Raw genomic sequence first — 10,819 nt, forward strand, 5'->3', positions numbered from 1 at the left:
TGCTTGATCAGCCATGATTATATTGAATGATGGTGGAGGCTCCAACGGCCGAATTACCAAATCCTGCATCTATTTTCTATGTTTCTATATTTCTCTATCCACGTGAATACATCACCAACAATACCATATGCCTTAATTTTGCATACTAATCTCTTGTGTGGGGCATTTTCAAAAGCGTTTTGAAAGTCCAAATACACTACATCGACTGGTTCTCCCTTATCCACTCCATTAGTTACATCCTCAAAAGGCTCTAGAAGATTTGTCGAGCATGACTTCCCTTTCATAAATCCATGCTGATTTGGACCGATCCTGTAACTGCTTTCCAAATGCGCTGCTATTAAATCATTAATAATTGATTCCAGCATTTTCCCCACTACTGTTGTCAGGCTAACCGGTCTATAATTCCCAGTTTTCTCTCTCCCTCCTTTTTCAAAACTGGGGTTACATTTCTTACCCTCCAATCCATAGGAACTGAACCAGAGTCCATGGAATGTTGGAAAATGACCACCACTGCATCTACTATTTCTAGGGTCACTTCGCTAATACTCTAGGATACAGACTTTCAGGCCCTGGGGATTTATCATACTTCAGTCCTTTCAATTTCCCTAACACCATTTCCTGACTACTAAGGATTTCCCTCCGTTCCCCCTTCTCGCTAGACCCTCGGTTCTCTGGTATTTTCGGGAGGTTATTCGTGTCTTCCTTCGTGAAGACAGAAACAATGTATTTGTTCAGTTGGCCTTCCATTTCCTTGTTCCCCATTATGAATTACCCTAATTCTGATTGCAAGGGACCTATATTAGTCTTCACTAATCTTTGTCTCTTCACATATCTGTAGAAGATTTTGGAGTCAGTTTTTATGTTCCCTGCAAGCTTACTCTAATGCTCTATTTTCCCCCTCCTAATTAAACCCTTAGTCCTCCTCTGCCGAATTCTAAATTTCTCCCAGTCTTCAGGTTTGCTGCTTTTTCTGGCCGATTTATATGCCTCTGCATTGGTTTTAAAACTTTGACTAGTTTCACTTATTAGCCATGGTTGATCCACCTTCCCTTTTTTATTCTTACGCCACACAGGGATGTACAATTGTTGTAGTTCATCAATGAGATCTTTAAATGTCTGCCATTACCTATCCACCGTCAACCCTTTAAGTATCATTCGCCAGTCTACCCTAGCCATTTCACGTCTCATACCATTGAAGTTACCTTTCTTTAAGTTCAGGACCCTAGTCTCTGAATTAATTGTGTCACTCTCCATCTTAATGAATACTTCTACCATATTATGGTCGCTCTTCCCCAAGGGGCCACGAACAACAAGATTGCTAATTAGTCTATTCTGTTTACACAACATCCAGTCAAGGGTGGCCTGCTATCTAGATGGTTCCTCGACATATTGGTCAAGAAAACCATCCCTCATACACTCCAGGAAACCCTCCTCCACAATATTGCTACCAGTTTGGTTAGCCCAATGTATATGAAGATTAAAGTCACCCATGATAACTGCTGTACCTTTATTGCATGCATCCCTAATTCTGTTTGATGCCATCCCCAACTTCCCTACTACTGTTTGGTGGTCTGTACACAACTCCCACTAACGTTTTCTGCCCTTTGGTGTTTCGCAGCTGTACCCATATAGATTCTACATCATCCAAGCTAATATCCATCCTTTCTATTGCTTGATTCTCCTCTTTAACCAGTAATGCTACCCCACCTCCTTTTCCTTTCTGTCTGTCCTGAATATTGAATACCCCTGGATGTTAAGTTACCAGCCTTTGTCTCCCTCGAGCCATGTATCCGTAATCCCAATTACATCATATCCGTTAACAGCTATCTGCGCAGTTAATTCATTCGCCTTATGACGAAAGCTCCTCGCATTGATACTCAGAGCCTTCAGGTTCGTTTTTTTAAACGCTCTTTGTCCTTTTAGAATTACGTTGTAAAGTGGCCCTTTTTGAATTTTGCACTTGATTTCTCTGACCTCCACACTTGCTTTTTTTCTTTCTACCTTTTGCTCCTGCCCCCTTTTTACTTCCCTCTGCCTCCCTGCTTAGATTCCCACCCGCCCCCCCCCCCTGCCTTTTTTGTTTAAATCCTCCTCAACAGCACTAGCAAACACTCTGCCAAGGACATCGGTTCCATTCCTGCCCCGGTGCAGTCCGTCTGTTAAGTACTTTCCCATCTCCCCCAGCACCGGTTCAAATATCCCAGGAATTTGAATCCCTCCCCTTGCATCATTCCTCAAACCACGTATTCATCTGAGCTATCCTGCGATTCCTGCTCTGACTAGCACGTGGCATTGGTAGCAATCCTTAGATTACTGCCTCTGTCGATCTCTCTGCCTATCTGTTAGTCCCTGTCTCTAACCTGCTGAGTATTTCTCTCATTTTCTGTTTTTCTCTCTGTCTCTCTCTCTCTATCTGTCTCTCTCTTTGTATCTCTCTTTCTCTTTGTCTTCATCTCTGTCTTTTCATCACTCTTTGCCTCTTTCTTTATGGAGCACACACATATCTCTGTATATGTGTGTGTTTGAGTCTTTGTCTCACTCAGACTGACCCTCCCTTGCAGTCTCACACTTTCTCTCTCTCTTTGTCACCATCTCGCTGTCTGTCTCTCCCTGTTTGTCTGATTCTCTCTGTCTCTCAATATGTCTCTCTCTTTCTCACGGTGTCCAGTGCTGTGCACAGCACGATTGCTGCTGTGATAGACTACGTAACCGTCGGTTACTCATTAGTATAGTGGTGCATATTTATGCTTCTCCCGCGGGGGACTGGGGTTCAATTCCCCGACGGGGAAAGCAGCATTTTCAAGAATGTAGAAGTTTACATCTGTTCCTTGGTATAGATTTATGTTAAAAAGTTCTGGAGCAATCTCAAAGAGTAAAAATACAGCAAGAGGAAATTATCTCTTAGAGGTTTAGCAAACTGAGACTTTTTCAGGACTCTGTGGCATTCTGCTGCAGAGCTATGGATGCTTGCGTTTTAATCTGAGTAACATTTAAAGCAACAGAAACCCAGTAGTTGTGGCCGAGTGGATATAATGATAGACCACAAATCCATTGGGGTTGCCCCGCGCAAGTTCCAATCGTGCCGACTACAGATCTCAGCTTTTTCCATTCCACAATTTAAAGAAGTCTCTGCAAAAGTGATCCTAAGATAAGTGGAATAACGTCCCACACCTGTATATGTGTGTGTTTGAGTCTTTTTCTCACACAGTCTGACTCTCCTTTTCAGACTCACACTTTCTGTCTCTCGTTGTCTCTATCTCGCTGCCTGTCTCTCCCTGTTTGTCGATTTGACTCTGTCTCTCAATGTGTCTGTCGACTTCTCATGGTGTCCAGTTCTGTTCACAGCTCGATTCCGGCTCTGACAGAGACCATACATGTTAGATCCTTGTTAGTATAGTGGTGAGTATCCTCGCTTATCATGTGGGAGGCCGGGTTTCAATTCCCTGACAAAAAGGCAGCGCAGCTTTTTCAAAATGCAGAATTTTACTTGTTTCTTGGTATAGATTCATGTTAAAAATTTCCAGAGCAATACAGAACAGTAAAAATACAGCAAGAGCAGATTGCCTCTTCCAGATCAGATTTTTAGCAAAGGAGACTGTTTCAGGATTCTGTGTGCCGTCTGCTGTATAGAGATGGATGACTGAGTTTTATCTGAGTAACATTTAACAAAGCCGTGAGCCAGTAGTCGTGGCCGAGTGGCTAAGGCGATGTACTGGAAATCCCTTGGGGATTCCCCGTGTGTGTTCGAATCTTGCCGACTATGGATCTCAGCATTTTTCATTCCATTTCACAATTTAATCAGATCCCTGCAAAACTGATCCTGAGTGATCAAGTGCAGCACTTGGGGAATTTTGCATTGTTGAAGCTGTTGACTTTCGGATGAAACGTTAAATTGAAGCTCCGTCTGCATCTTGGGTGGATGTGAAAATTCCCAGAGCATTACTCGAAAAAGAACAGTAGAGTTGCCCCCGTGTCAATATTGCGAAAAATGTTCGAAAATGTTCACTGTAACCCGTGTGTCTGTGGGGTGGAGTTAAAGCCCAGATTCTCATAGAGACAGAATCCGGCTATGGATGGACAAGTGGTTAATGCGTCGGGCTTGAAATGCGATAGTTTTATATCCACGTGGGTTCGTATCCCAGTCCTGGTAATTCCTTAATTTAATGCCAAATGTTTCCCATCTTGCTCAGTGATACCCGATTTTAATCTTTTGAATCTGCATTTTTCTGTAACTCTGTGACACTCTGAGCCGATAATGAAATAAAATTGTGAAATGTATCTGTGTCGCTCAGTCTATGCCTCTCTCTCTCTTTGGAGAGATTTGTATGCGTTTGTGTGTTTGAGTCTTTGTCTCTCTCAGTCTGCATCTCTCTGACTCACTCTGTTTGTCCCTGTTTCTTTGTTTGTCTCTGTCTCTCAATCTGTCTCTTTCTCACGGTGTCCATTTCTGTTCCAATGGGATTCTCTCAGACTCTCTGTCTGACTGTCTCTGTCTTTCCCATTCCCTCTGTCTGTCCATGTCTTTGCCTGTCTCTGTTAGTCCCTGTCTGAAACCTGATGAGTATTTCCATTATTTTCTGTTTTTGTCTCTAACTCTCTCTCTCTACCTGTCTTTCTCTCTTTCAATCTCCCTCTCTTTGTCTCTGTATTTCTCTGTCATTCCAGCACTATTTGCCTCCCTCTCTTTATGGAGCACGCAAACACATCTCTGTGTATGTATGTGTTTGAGTTTTTGTCTCACTCAGTCTAGACCCTCCCTCTCAGTCTCAACTTTCTGTCTCTTTTTATCTCTATCTCACTGTCTGTCTCGCTGTTTATCTCTGTCTCTCAATGTGTCTGTCTCTTTCACACGGTGTCCAGTTCTGTTCCAATGTGATTCTCTCAGTCACTCTGTCTGAGTGTCTCTCTCTTTCCCATCATCTCTGTCTATCTATGTCTCTGACTGTCTGTCTCTCTTTGCCTGTCTCTTAGTTCTGGTCTCTATCCTGCTGAGTATTTCCATCATTTTCGGTTTATATCTATGTCTCTCTCGATCTGTCTTTCTCTCTCTCTATCTGCCTCTCCTTGTCATTATATTTATCACTGTCTTTCTCTCACTCTTTCCCTCTCTCTCTTTATAGAGCACATAAACACATCTCTGTCTTTGTGTGTGTTTGAGTCTTTTTCCTCACTCAGTCTGCCTCTTCTTCTCAGACTAACATTTTCTGTATCTCGTTGTCTCCATCTCGCTGTCTGTCTCTCCCTGTTTGTCGGTTTGTCTCTGTCTCTCAATGTGTCGGTCGGCTTCTCATGGTGTCCAGTTCTGTTCACAGCTCAATTCCGGCTCTGACAGAAGCCAGATCTGCTAGTTCCTCGTTAGTACAGTGGGTAGAATCCCCGCCTGTCACGCAGGAGCCCGGGGTTCAATCATCCGATGAAGAGGCAGTTGTTTCAAAATTCAGAATTTTACTTTTGATTCTTCGTATAGATTCATGTTAAAAAGTTCCAGAGTAATATAGAACAGTAAAAATACAGCAAGATTACCTCTTCCAGATCAGATTTTTAGCAAACGGAGACGGTTTCAGGATTCTGTGGCCGTCTGCTGCACAAAGATGGATGACTGAGTTTTATCTGAGTAACATTTAAAGCAAGAGCAAGGAAGTAGTCGTGGCCGAGTGGTTAAGGCGATGGACTAGAAATCCATTGGGGTTTCCTGGCGCAGGTTCGAATCCTGCCCTCTACGAATCTCAGCACTTTTCATTCCATTTCGCAATTTCATCAGATCCCTCCAAAACTGATCTTGAGTTTGGTGGAATAACATCCCACACCTTTCAACGCTGACATTTTTTTTTCTCATTTTCATTTATCTGCAATATTCACGATACATACCAATAGAAAAATGCAAACATCAGCCAAATTAGCGACAGTGATTCTGCCTGTCTATACCTCTATATGTCTAAGGCACTCTGTGCTGTCCGTCGGTGCGTGTGTATTGCAGGTTGTGCGTGCGTCTGTGTCTCTGTGTCTGTCACCGTGTATGTGCAACTGTCTGTGGATATCATCACCATGAATTTGGTATGTCCTGGAACTTTAAAAAAAGAATTGGGTAAATTAATATGGTTGTGAACTTAGATATCGGCTTTGGTTCAGTGGCAGCATTCTCGACTGAATCAGGAGGTTGTGTGTTCAAGTCCCACTCCTGAGACTTGAGCATATCATCTTAGCTGACACTCAAGTGCAGTACGTGGGGAGTTTTGCATTGTTGAATCCGTTGACTTTCGGATGAAATGTTAACTTGAAGCTCCGTCTGCACATCGGGTGGATGTGAAAGTTCCCAGAGCATTACTCAGAGACATAGAAACATAGAAAATAGGTGCAGGAGTAGGTCATTCGGCCCTTCGAGCCTTCACCACCATTAGATGAGTTCATGGCAGAACTTGCAACTTCAGTACTGCATTCCTGCTTTCTCGCCATACCCCTTGATCCCCCTAGTAGTAAGGACTACATCGAACTACTTTTTGAATATATTTGATGAATTGGCCTCAACAACTTCCTGAGGTAGAGAATTCCACAGGTGCACCACTCTCTGGGTGAAGAAGTTTCTCCTCATCTCGGTCCTAAATAGCTTACCCCTTATCCTTAGACTGTGACCCCTGGTTCTGGACTTCCCCAACATTGGGAACATTCTACCTGCATCTAATCTGTCTAAACCCATCAGTATTTTAAATGTTTCTATGAGATCCCCTCTCATTCTTCTGAACTCCAGTGAATACAAGCTCAGTTGATCCAGTCTTTCTTGATATGTCAATCCCGCCATCCCGGGAATCAGTCTGGTGAACCTTCGCTGCACTCCCTCAACAGCAAGATTGTCCTTCCTCAAGTTAGGAGTCCAAAACTGTCCACAATACTCCAGGTGTGGTCTCACCAGGGCCCTGTACAACTGTAGTAACACCTCCATGCCCCTGTACTCAAATCCCCTGGCCATGAAGGCCAACATGCCATTTGCTTTCTTAACCGCCTGCTGTACCTGCATGCCAAACTTCAATGACTGATGTACCATGACACCCAAGTCTCGTTGCACCTCCCCTTTCCCAAATCTGTCACCATTCAGAAAATAGTCTGTCTCTCTGTTTTTACCACCAAAGTGGATAACCTCACATTTATCCACATTATACATCATCTTCCATGCATATGCCCACTCAACTAGCCTATCCAAGTCACTCTGCAGCCTCATAGCATCCTCCTCAAAGCTCACACTGCCACCCAACTTAGTGTCATCTGCATTTTGGAGATTCTACCTTTAATCCGCTTGTTTGAATCATTAATGTACAATGTAAACAGCTGGGGCCCCAGCACAGAACCTTGCGGTACCCCACTAGTCACTGCCTGCCATTCTGAAAAGTACCCATTTACTCCTACTCTTTGCTTCCTGTCTGACAACCAGTTCTCAATCCACGTCACCACACTACCCCCAATCCCATGTGCTTTAACATTGCACATTAATCTCTTGTGTGGGACCTTATCGAAAGCCTTCTGAAAGTCCCAATACACCACATCAAATGGTCCACCCTTGTCCACTCTACTGGAAACATCCTCAAAAAATTTCAGAAGATTTTTCAAGCATGATTTCCCTTTCACAAATCCATGCTGACTTGGACCTATCATGTCACCTTTTTCCAAATGCGCTGCTATAACATCTTTAATAATTGATCCCATCATTTTACCCACTACCGATGTCAGGCTAACCGGTCTATAATTCCCTGTTTTCTCTCTTCCTCCTTTTTTAAAAAGTGGTGTCACATTTGTTAGCCTCCACTCCATAGGAACTGATCCAGAGTCAATGGAATGTTGGAAAATGACTGTCAATGCATCCGCTATTTCCAAGGCCACCTCCTTAACTATTCTGGGATGCAGTCCATCAGGCCCTGGAGATTTATCGGCCTTCAATCCCATCAATTTCCTCAACACAATTTCCCGACTAATAAGGATTTCCCTCAGTTCCTCCTTCTTACTAGACCCTCTGACTCCTTTTATATCCGGAAGTTTGTTTGTGTCCTCCTTAGTGAATACCGAACCAAAGTACTTGTTCAATTAGTCTGCCATATCTTTGTTCCCAGTTATGACTTCCCCTGATTCTGACTGCAGGGGACCTACATTTGTCTTTACTAACCTTTTTCTCTTTACATATCTATGGAAGCTTTTGCATTCCATTTTAATGTTCCTTGCAAGCCTCCTCTCGTACTCTATTTTCCCTGTCCTAATCAAACTGTTTGTCCTCCTCTGCTGAGTTCTAAATTTCTCCCAGTCCCCTGGTTCGCTGCGATTTCTGGCCAATTTGTATGCCACTTCCTTGGCTTTAATACTGTCCCTGATTTCCCTTGATAGCCACAGTTGAGCCACCTTCCCTTTTTTATTTTTACGCCAGACAGTGATGTACAATTGTTGTAGTTCATCCATGCGGTCTCTAAATGTCTGCCATTGCCCATCCACAGTCAACCACTTAAGTATCATTCGTCAATCTATCCTAGCCATTTCACGCTTCATACCTTCAAAGTTACCCTTCTTTAAGTTCTGGACCATGATCTCTGAATTAATTGCTTCATTCTCCATCCGAATGTAGAATTCCACCATATTATGGTCACTGTTCCCCAAGGGGCCTCGCACAACGAGATTGCTAATTAATCCTCTCTCATTACACAACACCAAGTCGAAGATGGCCTCCCCGCTAGTTGGTTCCTCGACATATTGGTCTAGAAAGCCATCCCTTATGCACTCCACGACATCCTCCTCCACCGTATTGTTTCCAGTTTGGTTAGCCCTATCTATATGCATATTAAAGTCACCCATGATAACTGCTGCACCTTTATTGCATGCACCCCTAATTTCCTGTTTGATGCTCTCTCCAACATCACTACTACTGTTTGGAGGTCTGTACACATCTCGCACTCGCGCTTTCTGCCCTTTGGTATTCCGTAGCTCCACCCATACCGATTCCACATCATCCAAGCTAATGTCTTTCCTTACAATTGCATTAATTTCCTCTTTAACCAGCGACGCCACTCCGCCTCCTTTTTCTTTCTGTCTATCTTACTAAATGTTGAATACCCTTGGATTTTGAGCTCCCAGCCTTAATCACCCTGGAGCCATGTCTCCATGATGCCAACCACATCGTATCCGTTAACTGCTATCTCCACAGTTAATTCATCCATCTTATTCCGAATACTCCTCGCATTGAGGCACAGAGCTTGCCTTTATAACACACTTTGTCCCTTTAGAATTTTGCTGCAAAATGGCCCTTTTTGTTTTTTGCCTTGGGTTCCTCTGCCCTCCACTTTTACTCATCTCCTTTCTGTCTTTTGCTTCTGTCTCCATTTTGTTCCCTCTGTCTCCCTGCATTCGTTCCCATTCCCCTGCCATATTAGTTTAACTCCTCGCCAACAGCACAAGCAAAAACTCCTCCTGGATCCTGCCTCTGTGCAGACCGTCCGGTTTATACTGGTCCCACCTCCCCCAAAACCGGTTCCAATGCCCCAGGAATTTGAATAACTCCCTGCTTTATCACTGTTCAAGCCACGTATTCATCTGAGCTATCCTGACTAGCACGTGGCACTGGTAGCAATCCCGAGATTACTACTTTTGAGATCCTACTTTTTAATTTAGCTCCTAGCTCCTTAAATTCGTCTTGTAGGACCTCGTTCAGTTTTTTTATTTAGCTGTATCGTTGGTACCAATGTGCACCACGACAACTGGCTGTTCACCCTCCCTTTTCAGAATGTCCTGCACCCGCTCCGAGACATCCTTGACCATTGCAGCAGGGAGGCACATACCATCCTGGAGTCTCGGTTGCGGCTGCAGAAACGCCTATCTATTCCGCTTACAATTGAATCCCCTATCACTATTGCTCTCCCACTCTTTTTCATGCCTACTCGAAAAAGAAAAGAGAGTTGGCCCCTTGTCAATATTACTAAAAATGTTCGTAAATGGTCACTAAAACCCTATGTGTATGTGTGTATCTGTGGGGGCGGGATTGAAGACCAATTTCTCGAAGAGACAGAATCTGCATACTTACAGGGCTAGGATTGCAAAGTGGTTAAAGCATTGGACTTAAGGTACAATGGGTTTATACCCACGGGGGTTCGAACCCAACTTCCTGGTAACTCCTTAATTCAACACAGATGTCCTCCCATCCTGCTCAGTGGTACCCGATTTTCAGCTGTTGAATCTGCATTTTTCTGTAACTATGTGACACTCTGAGCTGATAATGCAATGAAATTGTGAAATGTATTTGTGTTGCTCGGTCTCTGCCTCTCTCTCTCTTTACAGAGCTGTGTATGTGTTTGTTTGTTTGAGTCTTTGTCTCTCTCAGTCTTTCTCTTTCTGGCTCACTCTGTCTGTCCCCGTTTCTCTGTTTGTCTCTGTCTCTCAATCTGTCTCTTTCTCACGTTGTCCAGTTCTGTTCCAATGGGATTCTCTCAAACTCTCTATCTGACTGGCTCTCTCTTTCCCATTATCTCTGTCTGTCCATGTCTTTGCCTGTCTCTGTTAGTCCCTGTCTCTAACCTGATAAATATTTCCATCATTTTCTGTTTTTGTCTCTATCTCTTTCTCTCTATCTGTCTTTCTCTCTATCTGTCTCGCTCATTGTCTCTCTCTTTCTTCCTGTATTTTTTTCTGTCATTCCATCACTATTTGCCTCCCTCTCTTTATGGAGCACGCACACACATCTCTGTGTATGTATGTCTTTGAGTCTTTTTCTCATTCAGTCTGATCCTCCCTCTCAGTCTCAACTTTCTGTCTCTCTTTGTCTCTATCTCGCTGTCTGTCTCTCCCTGTTTCGCTG

The sequence above is a fragment of the Pristiophorus japonicus genome, chromosome 23, assembly GCF_044704955.1.
Source record: "Pristiophorus japonicus isolate sPriJap1 chromosome 23, sPriJap1.hap1, whole genome shotgun sequence".
Taxonomy (NCBI): domain Eukaryota; kingdom Metazoa; phylum Chordata; class Chondrichthyes; family Pristiophoridae; genus Pristiophorus; species Pristiophorus japonicus.